Below are 12340 nucleotides of genomic sequence, written 5' to 3' on the forward strand. Positions count from 1 at the left end.
ATAGTAAATAAAAAATTGTTTATTAATATTCCTCAAGTGTCTGTTGATTCACTGGATTGTCATGAGACTTGTGCCATTTGGATAGCATGTAAACTCAGAGTCAGAAGTGAAGACAGTGACTTGGCAGCACACTCCCTGTTGCTCACTGTTGAGGAAGCTGGCCCTTGTTCACCTGTGGACTCTACAAGGGATTTCTTTTACTCCTGAGAAGTCTGTGGTTCTACTTATAGCACATTCATGTGCTTTTTTCCAACCTTCACTGGCTCTCTGAGAATGAGTTTACATTAGCAGCAAGGATTGTTCTACCTGAAGTTCTACTGCATTTGCTATTATGCTTTAAGGGTGTATAACAGCAAAATCAAAGTGATACGTCATGTGTATAAAAAATAAGGGCATTTCTTTTTTAAAATGTACAGTCTCTTCTCCTTCCCATACCTTGCCACTGATTTTCAAGAAATATGGCCAAAAGTTACAATAGTATAATCCTATGAGAAAGAATGATTGAAACTCTTAGGCTTCTGAAGTTTCTTCAATCAGCATTTATGGGCTAAATTAAATCCTTTTTTTGATAGATACTATTTTACAATGAATATTTGAACACTGCTACTTTTACTGAAAACTCAATTAAGGCTCAGAATCTGGAATTGTATCGTATTTAAAGTCCTGAAACTGTAACTACTGTCTTTAAAATGATGCTTCTAAGAACTAGTTCTCCAGAGCTGTACTATCAATTATGGTCACTTTTACAGCACATTTAAAGATTTAGATGAAATTAACATTGTAAAAGGCTGGTACTTTTGTTTACTGCCAGGCTACATTCTTCCATTCTTTTAAGTCCTAGGAAGTAATAGGATTATTGAAACCTAGAGCATGACATGTCATTGTTCTGTTGAATTCACTAAGAGTATTCTGAAAAGGGAGCAGAAACTTCAGTGTGAAACAAATCTCTTTATCCTAAAACTAGTGAAGACAGTAGTTTAGAAAGACAGAATCTCTGAAAGAAGACAACTCAGAATTCAAAAGGAATTCATGAGTCCTCCAGGAGGAATTCAGTCTACATGACTTCCATTTAATAACAAGAACAGAAGCAGCTGTATATAAGAGGAAAACTTCATGTAATATCTTATGCCGTTTTAACCATGTAAAAATAAAATTTAAGTCACAAACACCAATTTTGAGCATATCTCTTAATCTCCTAAGGACATAAGGCAATGCTGCAGTTAATATAATTTCTAATTATTTTTGTACTGGGGATTGAAATCCAGTTTTCAACCAGAGGCACATACCCAGCCCTATTTTGTATTTTATTTGAACAGGGTCTCACTGAGTTGCTTAGGGCCTTGCTTTTGCTCAGGCTGGCTTTGAACTCATGATCTTCTTGTCTGAACCTCCGGAGCCCCTGGGATTACAAGTGTGTGCCACTGTACTGGGCTAATGTAACTTCTAATTTAAAAATCAGATTTAAATAAAAGTGAAACCAGGTATGAAGATAATCAAACAGGAAAGGTAAATTTATTTTTTTATTCAAAACAATAGTATTTTTCCCTTTAAAGCCTTTTTTTTTTGTATTAATTCAGTTAGTAAGATGGAAAGCATTGTATGTAGTTTATGTGAGTAGTTCTGAACCCACCCATAGTTGCCTTCCCTTACATCCATCTGAGTGTAGCGCTTCTGTAGCAAAGCCCAAGCTAGCTGCCCATATACAGATGGTGTAGAGAATACTGTCCCTTGATTCAATCAAACTTTTCTGTCTCAAAAGTGATGAGTTTCAGAACTCCTCTTCTGCTCATTGTTTCTGGGTGTAGTTGCTAACATTATTTCATTGGTGAAGCAGTAGTGTTTTAGCCTGAAAGTATTATGACTACAGTTATAGTTATTATTCAGCAGCTCATTTTAGCCCCCCCCCCCAATGGAAAGTGAATTTAAATAACTTGGGAGATATGGAGTGTTTTGTGTGAACTGCTTCAAGACAATCACTTTTTTTTTGTTTGTTTTGTCATTTCATGCAGGCCTGAATTAAAACTAAGCTATTCATAGTGTTCAATTTAAACTTCTTTAATTCTGAAGAAATACATTTGTTCATTTAATCCATGCTTATGTGAAGGATGCTAGATGCTTCTTCATATAAATTATTACTCTCATATACATGCGTTATTGTCAAAGAGAAAAGAGAAAGAACAATTTTTCAGTTTTGCTACATTTTAATAGTAGGTTTGAAGGGATATTTTGTAGATCTCCTCAGCAACATCAAACAAAAAGGTACTGAGTACTCCACAGGGTACAGAGTGCTGCCAAGCACCTTGGAAAGTCTAGATGACATGGAGAAGATGGTGTTCTTGTCCCTTGAGAAGTTTACAGTCTGGAGATTTGACAACTCCAGAGTTTTAGTTGAATGAACATTTTATTAAGACAAACTCTTCATTTCCTAGAAGTATTGTAGATGGAATTATTTTAGCATTTGAAATTAACCCAACCAAGATGAGAGACAAGACTAAATTTGGTTGAGAATTCTTTCAGGCTCATAGAGTTTTTATGAACATTCACTTAGTAAACAGAATGGACCTAGTAGACAACTGAAAATAAAGACTAGATCTCTTGAAGTGCATGGGCTAAAACAACTGTTACTTGTTTTAAAAAGCAAACATTGGCTGGTATGACTAGGGTTTACACTAGTTGAAAAATAGGCCAAGTATTGACACTGCATTCTCGTGCATTGTTCATGTAAAGAGTGAATGTTAAAGTGTGTGGGTGCCACATCTAACCCACAAAAGCCCCTCACAAATCTTAATGTACTGAGTATCAAATATCCACCTCCTATACTATGAAAGTTTTATTTATGTCTCATCAGGAAGTCAACAGTACTGCAAACAATCTAATTAGAATAGGCTAATGACCTGCATAATTTCATAGGGATGAATGTCAATAGATCTAAATAGGAAGTAAATGGAATCCTATCAACCTATGTTAAGAAAAATAGAATATCTTTCCAGATTTTGCATACTCATCACTTTAAAAATGAGGTATGCAGGTTTTAAGGTTTCACAATCTGTCAGAAAATCAGCAGTCATTCCTGCAGTGTCTCATTAGCATCTGACCCACTTATTTTTAGATGACATGATTTAGAAGACATAAACCATGAAAAATTTGCAATGATTCTGACATGGTTTCAATGTTAACCCAAAAATCATTATTGAAAAGAATAGCAATGTGACATAGAAGAACAACTAATCAACATGACTAAAATTGTGGTCAATTTCAGGAGAACAATATGGTTATCTGGAAAACATCACAGCTACAAACTGGGGAACACTCCCGTTTGGGATACTGATCTGGCCAAGGCATACTATTTCTAAGCAGAACTATCAGATCAGGGTGAATTTAGGTCACCTCTAGGGAACAGCCTATAAGACAGACCATAACTGGTCCAATTCCCTTCAAAGCATTATCTGGTACTATGCTACCCAATTCAAAGTTTGAAGTTAATTCAAATGAAAGAGCATATTGGAGCAAAAGTGAACAAATGTGTAAACTCTAGTGCATTCGTATTGCTGTATTAAGTTGGAAGATGAGCATACCTACCACAGCAGTACTGTTCCAGGAAGCAGGGTAGGAACAGTGGTAAATTGGAAAACACTATTAATTGCACAACTTATAGAAAAGCACAATCATATTTCAAAATGTACAAGAAACCTGTATCCAAAGGAGTCTTATACGACAGTTGGACTTTAGTTCTGTGGTACTGCTTTGCAATGGACTCACTGGCCTATGATATGACTCACTTTCTGCCTCCTGAAGGGTCAATATGCTACACAGAGCTATGATGTTTGTACTGAGTGGTAAAATTTACACTACTTTCAGGTTATTCATGTCAGAATCATTCCTCGTGCAAAGTTTCATGTCGATCAAGATAAAGTGGTTTCTTGATCAGTAAACTGTAATTTTTCTTTTAAACTCAGTGGATTTCTTGTATCCGTAAACACAACAGAAAGACTATTGTTTAAAGTACTTTGATGATTGATCTATTCCAATGTCACATTCTGGATAAGAGGGACTAAGGAGTAACATGCACTAGTAACCATTAACACAGTATGAATCCTATATGTGTATCACTTACACTTCTATTACAATTGGCCCAGGTTGAATCTCATCCACCTCCATGAAAGAAAAACACAAGGAGCTGGTAAACCTTTTTTTAGGCTTGTAGTGTTTGAATTCCAAGAAGATAGCTGCACCTAAGGAATTAAAACAAACTATATAAGCCAGAGATCATACATTTTTTATGTGTCACTTTTCTCTGATCATCACAAGCATACGAACAAGCAAAGGTTTGCATAATGTCACAAAGTAACCTGTGCCAAACACAGTCTGATGACATGATTGTTGATAACTTATTGTGGCTATCACCCCAACTCTTCTACTGTGTCTGAGTGACATTTCCCTATATCATCTATACCTACAATGTATTGCAAAACTTCCTGAGCTCAACTGACTCAAGAACGTAAGTTAGGTACACAGGTGGAATCTTACATGACTGAAGAATATAAAATATTTAGCACCACAAGAGAAATACAAGATACTGAAGCATTAGCAATACCTATAGAAATAGTTTCAACAAGCACCTGGATTAGACTAGAAATTTAAAAGTATTCCTAAAAATTAAAAAAAAAATTGTAGCTTGTGTCATTCTTTTCTTCCTGAAACAAAAATACAAAAGACAAATTTGGGGGGTGTTTTAGAATTAAAATACTAATCCCATGCTGGTTCAAGTGTAAAATGATACCTGTGTCCTAACACCCCCTTCAGAGCTCAAATCACTCTTTCCATTTTATCCTACAATTGCATAATTCTATATCAAGATGGTGCTTTGGAAGGAAAGGTCTAACGGCAAGCCGGTTCCACCCCTCCTCGATAATCAAGTGATACTGAGAAATTTACACAGTTCTGTCCCCAAAACCCAACAGATAAACTGTCCACCCTGCGGGGGTGGATTTTGCACTGCTGCCCTGGGTGCCACCTGAGACCCACTGTCCTGAAGGAAACCGTGAAAGGTAGGTCTTCAAATGGAGGAACAAAGGAGGCCACAGCAGCAGATCTGAGAAGTAAAATATCAAATGTCATTAGAAGCTGAAGATGCAGAGAAGTTTCCTGCAGAGAAAGGAATCTTCAGAAATAAACTCAGGTGATAAAGGATTCTAAAGTCTATTTGAAAAACAAGGTATTCCATTTGGCAAAAGGCAACCGGAAGCATTTAATCCTAAGAACTGTGCAATTTGGAAGTGTAACCTGCTTTAAAAATTTGCTTTTGTCCTTTCCCATACTCTTTTTTCTTTTGTTTCTGGTAATGGTGATTGAACTCAGGAGCACTTTACCATTGAGCCACATCATCAGCCCTTCTTATTTTCTACTTTGAGGCACAGCTTGCTAATTTGCTGAAGCTGTCCTCAAACTCGGGATCCTTTATCTCAGTCTTCAGTGTTGCTGAGATTATAGAAATGTGCCACCATACCCAGCTTGTCCTTTCCCATATTCTTACAAACTAACAGCCACTTATACTACCTTTCAACCCAAAGCATCTTAATGAAAGAAAAAAATGATTCTGTAACTGAATGTAATTATTATGTTTTTAAGGGCACCTGGGGTAATTATTAAGGAACTTGCTTCCCTTAACTCTGTAGTATGAAAGAATGTTCCCATTTGTCATAAAAGACAATGAAATTTTACTATCAAATAATATTGAAACAGGTCATTAGATAATATAATTGCTAATTCCATGGTTTAAGAAATCATTGATTTGACTTTCTTCAAGTCAATATACATAATCATGTGACCTACTTCTGTATGATCTTGTATTAAGTACACTATGTACACAAACCCAGATGAAGACCATGTCCTTAAGAAACCAGTGACTTCCAGCCATTCTTCTCCAAAGAGGAGGTGTTACATAGCACTAGAAGAAATTGTCTATCAATGTTTTTGACCATTTTATTGATAAAAGACCAAAACTGGAAAAAAATCCAAATGTCCATCAATAGGTGATAGACAATTGTGGTATATACACATAATGAAATGCTATTCAGTAATAAAAAGAGATGAACCATTATTGATAAAGTGACATAGATGAATTTTAAATTATGTTGAATAAGAGAAGCCAGAGAACACAGAATATATTATTCCATGCACAGAAACTTTAGGAATACAAAGGAGTTTATTAAGATAGACATTTTTTTTTGTGGGCAGTGTGGGAACGTGGGGGGCAAGAAGGTAGGGTGACCAAGTAGACGTTGGAATTACCTAGAGAATGAGAGAAGACTTTTGGAGGGAAGGGATTGATTTATTATCTTGGTTATCATGATGGTTTCACAATTTCATGTAAAAATTTTTCAAAGTGCACACTTTAAATACCCATAATTTATTGCATGTCAATTTTACCTCAAATTTAAGAAATACATTCACTTTTCTCACTTCCTACGATAAAAATAGTATGGTATATTTTTCTGCACTTCTTTTTTTTTTTCTTTCTTAAATGTATTCTGGAAACCATATCTTAGCAGTATTTAAAATTATTTTCTTTCGTCTTCATACTATTATTTGGTTTATTTCAACAACTGTTATTAATGAACAGGTGGTTGTTTCAGTCATTTGTCACCGTCTTTTGTTATTATAATTCATGCCTGAATGACATAATTTTGTAGATACTAATTTTAAAACATTTGTTGAATTCCCAGGTATCTTTAGAAGGACTGGGATGATATAGCTCAAGGTAGAGCACTTGCCTATGGTGCGTGAAGCCCTGAGTTCCCTCTGGAGCACTGAAAAAAGACAAGAAGTGCGATTGTTGAGTCATTAGGTAAATACATAAGCAGTTTTGGGAGATGTCGCCAACTTTCATTCCTAGGGAGGTTGTCTCATTCTGTACACTATCAGCAGTGTCTGAGGGTGCAGTATTCCTCCACATTCTCTCACCTACTGAGTATGTTGTCAAATGTTTGGATCTTGCCAACCACAAGTGAGAAATGGTATCTTAGTGTGGTTTAATTTGTCTTGTGTTCATTAGGAACTAAGCAGAGCATGTTTCCATATTTATAGCTATATTTGCATCTCTTTTCCTGAGCTCTGTTTATTTCCTCAGCCCATTTTCGTATAGATTTGCTGCCTATTTTATTTATAATGCTCTTTATATTTCAGGAACATGATTCTTTGAGAGGAATATGTTGTAGATATTTTTTTCAGATTGTCATTGTCAAAGTACATGGGGGGAGTGGGGAGATTAAGCACAGGCAGGCAAGGGTTTTTTTTTGTATGTTTTTAAGTAATCATCTTTACACCTTGCTTGTGGATTTTAAGACATAATCAGGAAGGTTTTGGCCACTCAAATGCATAGAAAATTGAACCAATGTTTTCTAGTACTTGCTTATTTTCTATTTTTATATTCAGGTTTCTTATCCATTTGTAGTTTATCCTTGTGAATAATTAGAGAAAAAACAATTTTATCATTTTCCATGTGATTATATGCAAATACTACTTATTAAAAGGTCTGTTTTCCCCCAAGTGAATTTTATTGTATCCCAAATGTCCAATGCAGTTGGTTCTGTTCCTGGATGGTCTATTCCGTCCCACGATCTTTATGTATCTCGGGCTTCGATGATGGTGCATGTTTTCATTATAGTTTGCCTTCCCCTCCTCCTTCCGCTTCATTGCTCTTATTTTTCTTGCTTTCGTGCCTGTTCTTGACTGTTCTTTTGAGACGACTGTATTCAACTTGACATGCTTTTAAAGATCCACATATATTCATTCCCTCGCCAAGTTAAATGTCCCCAGTTTCCTAAACTTTTAGCACGTGCTTTCCAGGCTATTCATGATCCTAAATCTTTTCCACAAGTCATTCAAACCTTAAAATGTGGCATCCAGGAATGAAGCCGTTGGTGTAGGGGTGATAATGACACGATAGGGTGAAACTTTTAAAAAGTAGTGTCATCAGAAGTAGAGGTCGGTTAGGGGAGAATCAGCACAGGAATGGAGTGAGCAGGGAAGGGAACGCCCACTGGGAGCAGCGGTCCTTCCAAGGGAGCAGGAGAGGCGTCTCCTCCACTGTCTGGACCTTTGGGGCAGGTACCTGGTGTCTCAGCACGTCGTGACAGAGAGTTCTGCCCTGGGAGGGCCCGGGAGGCCTCACTCTCTACTTTTTCCCCTTCTGTTAGATGTCAAGCTGTTTTGGGGCGCTCTAAACCGCGTGTCCACTCCCAGATCCGGGACCAGATGAGCCTCTTCCTCCCCTTGTCCCTTGACTTGGATTCTTCCGTTGGGCTCTGCTCGCGCTCTCCCCCCCCCCCGAAACCGCAGTGGGTTCTTCCCGCCCCGCCTCCCCTCCCTCTCCCCCCCTCCCTCCCCTCTCCTATCCTCCCCTCCCCTCCCCTCCCCGCCCCGCCACAAGCTCCACGCACTGCTGTCGGCCCCCGCCGCACCGGCTGATGATGTGTTTGCAGGCGTAGGGCGGGAAGCGCCAGCGGCGGGGGAAGGCGAGGGTCATTCCCGGTACCCGCCCCCGGGCTGCATCCTTCACAAGTAGGAACGGCGCGGAAGAGGTCTGAGTCCTGTGCCGTTCAGCAGGGAAGCATGGGTCACCGCTCAGCTGTCCGTGCACAATGGACTCAGTACCTGCCGCCTGCCTTCTGTGGCCGCTTCTCCCGGGGACCCCGAGCTTCTGGGACCCCTGACGGTGCTCTACGCAGCAGTCGTAGGAGGGACCCCCGCTGTGGCCGGCGGGTGGCTGAGTGGTGAGCGGAGTGGCTGCACTGACTGAGGCGACGGGGAAATGGAGGTGTCAGGCCCGGGCAGGCAGCACCGAGCTGTATTGCTGAGCGAGCCGGTGAGTGCACTGGACGCTTCCTCATTGCACTTTGTAACGCAATACTGAGAGGTGGCAAAGCCCCTCGCTAGGTTCCCAAATGCAGCTGACGTCACAGTGGGTCTTGTCCGTCTGGAGACTGTTGGGAGGTGGGGCCGGAATGAGAGTCCCCTGGACACTTGAGGAGGGCGGTGTGGAGTAGAGGAGCGAAGGCTGGTGTCTGATACGCTCGCTTTGAGCGCACGTTTAGTTAGACATGGACTTTCATAGAAGGAGTTAGATTCCTCAACTACTTAAGTTTTTGTCTGACGTAATTTTTTTATTCATAAAGACCGGGTTATCTGTGAGAGAAGTATCATACGGAGGGATTCTAGCCAGGTGGTAGACAATATGATGTCCGCAGGGCCTATTCCAAATGGAAATAGATGCTCGATTTAAAGTATTTAAGCACTGCGGGCAAACAACAAATATGACACTGCCAGGATCCTGTCTCTCGAAGAAGCTACTGGAGAATTTTGTGGAGGTACATTTCAGATGATGGTGGTGGTTTTGGAACTGCCATGATGAATCTTTGTGACTGTTTGTTATGAATATAAGGTTCTCATGCTTCTAACCTATTTCAGCTAGTTGCCACATTGCCCAATGGTGTTCAGCCTGGGCCTGATATTTTATGGACTGCCGTGGAAGCCTGTACTTCTCACTGTCTTCTTGGGAATTGTTCATTTGCCATTTTCTTCTGGAGAACTATTCCTTGTTGTGAGTATATTCACTTCCTTCTACCTTAGCACATAAATGCATGGGGTATTCTGTAGTCACTGCCCCTCCCCTTTTCAGGTTACCAACTTAAACACAAATTAGTGGTTGAAGTCACAATCACGTTATAAAATAATTTAGTGTAATCTTTGTGTTGGTAAAGATTAAGAAAACAGATAACCTGAAAAATCTCAAGGAGAAACTTCAATTTATAAGTTCCTTGTATCAAAACCTAAAGATTAAGAATTAGGTAGGTACCGTGGGAAGAACTGGTAATTCTTTTTTTTTTTTTTTTTTTTTTTTTACTTACTACTCCTTTAAGTTTCGCAGGTAAAGGGAGCCAAGACCAGGAGGAACTTCCTCTGTGATGAACAGGATGGAGTGGAGTTAGGGGAGCCATTTTCTCAGGGAAACTAACATAGAACTATACAGGGAATCACTCCCACACAGCACCACACATTCCCTGGCAATCTGGGACAAAACTCCAAGACTGCCAGTGCCTAGAAGTCAGGCCTCTGTGTCCCATGGCTCAATCTCATTGATTCTGCTAGGTAAGGATGGCTCCCCACAGTTAGCAGTACTAAACAAGAACTGGTAATTCTTACAGCCATTCTGACCAGTAGTTTCATATGTATCAGAAGTCTTCAAGTGAGATAAAAGATGGGATAGGTTGTATAAATATCCTTTTATGTAGCATAATATGTCTAGTAATCTGTCCTAAAGAAATAACTAACTATGCTTTAATGATTTTCGGTAAGGGTTTTCAGTGGAACTGTGTATTAGATTGAAAACTTAGCACAACTCATTCCATTACAGGGGTCTTTTTAAGTTCTCATATGTTCGTATAATGGAATAGTATGCAGCTTTATATATTTCAAAGACTTTGAGGCACAGAAAATGCTCACAATTAATGTGAAATAGAAAAAAGCAGAAACTAAGATTTAAATGTTGATGAACTGTATGTTATATAAACACATACACAAGAAAAAAGTGCTGCAGAGGAATATAGCAAAATGATGAAAAGCAGATGAGGTAATTTGTCAGTCTCTTATATATGCATTTCCCAGATTTTGTCATTCAATCATATGTTAAGAAATAGCTTTTTATTTGGAAGTATAGATTATATGTTGTCCAGAGACATATTATACATTTTTTGTTCCTTAGTCTTCTTTTTTTCCTGAGCAGACTTTGTCTCTGTATGTGTGTATGTGTACATATATTGTATGTGTATGTATAGATGTATATGTGCTTAAACATACAGTAGGTTTGTACTGTAGGTCATTCTGCTTGATAGTTACTTAACATAATCGTAGGAAACTATTTTAGGTAAGTGGAACTTTGAATGAAAAGCCATCAGTGGAAACTCAACAGTTAAAGTGGCCAGAAACATTGGCCCCAAATCTTTCCAAATCTTAGTATTTCGTTTTCTGATTACTTGATCATATCGGACATTCCATTGTTAATACAAGTTTCCTCTCCTTGTACAATTGAGTATAAAAGCACTTAAAAAGAAATGCCTTCTTAAAAAGAAAATCCTTTGCATGGATTCCTGTGAGGACTTTTCTAATCTCATTGAACTTGTTCTCAGCTAAAAGGAAAAAGGAGGATAGAAAGGTAAAGAGAAAAGGGAAAAATGAAAACGTTTTATATTTCTCTCCTGGTTCTTTCAAGAACCCTGGCACCTGTTTCTATTTCACTAGTTAGGTAGGATCTGGGTCTTAGCTGCTGCTCCTCAGTCTCAGCATTTGACCTTTGGAGTTTTGGTCCCTACCTTAGATGCCAGCTTTTTGCTACTTCCCATTTTTCCCCTGCTGTCATTTTGGCTGAAAGCTTACTCTCTGATTAGTAAGCCTATGACATTAGAGAAATGTCCATTTCTTTCTATGTTGGAGTTTTCTGAATGTATTTTCCTACATACAAGATCATTCTAAGTGGTATTTTAGGGTCTGCAGTATTAGCAAGATACCATGGATGATCTGTGGATACATCTGAGTATCCCATCACCATTTATACCATTGAAAAGGAGAAATATATGCTAATTTACAAGAAATTTAGTGAAGTTTTAAAAGAGTCATTGCTTAGGTTTTATTATGTGACAGTTCATTGCTGTCTCTGGGAAATGATGCAGGTTCTGCTCTGTTCCAGAAGATGTTAACTGTCGTTTCTCTTGTTGCTTGGGTATTTTCTTCTAGCAATCTTTTTTTTTTTTTTTTTTTTTTTTTTTTTTTTTTTTTTTTTAAGAATCTTACCACTATTTTTAGTGGTTTGCAGAAATAGGTGATGTAGCCTCTTAGATTATTTCTAAATTCAGCCAATAGCCAGATTGAAATTGGAGTTCTAAGATGTTTTTTGGTGAGTGAAAGCAGCACATGCCAGTGGTGGGTTGTGGCTCAGTGGTAGAAGTGCTTGCTTAGCCTGTGTGAGGCACTGGGTTCGATTCTCAGAACCACATATAAAGAGATGAATAAAATAAAGGTCCTTTGACATCTAATAAAATAAACCAAGTGGCATATCTTTAATTTTGTTTCCTCAGAGTCTTTGAACAGTCATTGTTCCTAGACTTATCCTGGCTGTTTAAAATATCAAATAAACAATTTTGAATAAGTGAAGCATTAGTGTATTTTTCTGAAAGTAGTAGCCATTTCTATTATTAAAGGTAAGTTCTCAAGTCATAAGATTGAATAGATATATATTCCCTGTAGCATAAGATAACATACCTTAGTATTTCTATATGACAGATGG

The sequence above is a fragment of the Sciurus vulgaris genome (genome assembly GCF_902686455.1).
Source record: "Sciurus vulgaris genome assembly, chromosome: 12".
Lineage (NCBI taxonomy): Eukaryota > Metazoa > Chordata > Mammalia > Rodentia > Sciuridae > Sciurus > Sciurus vulgaris.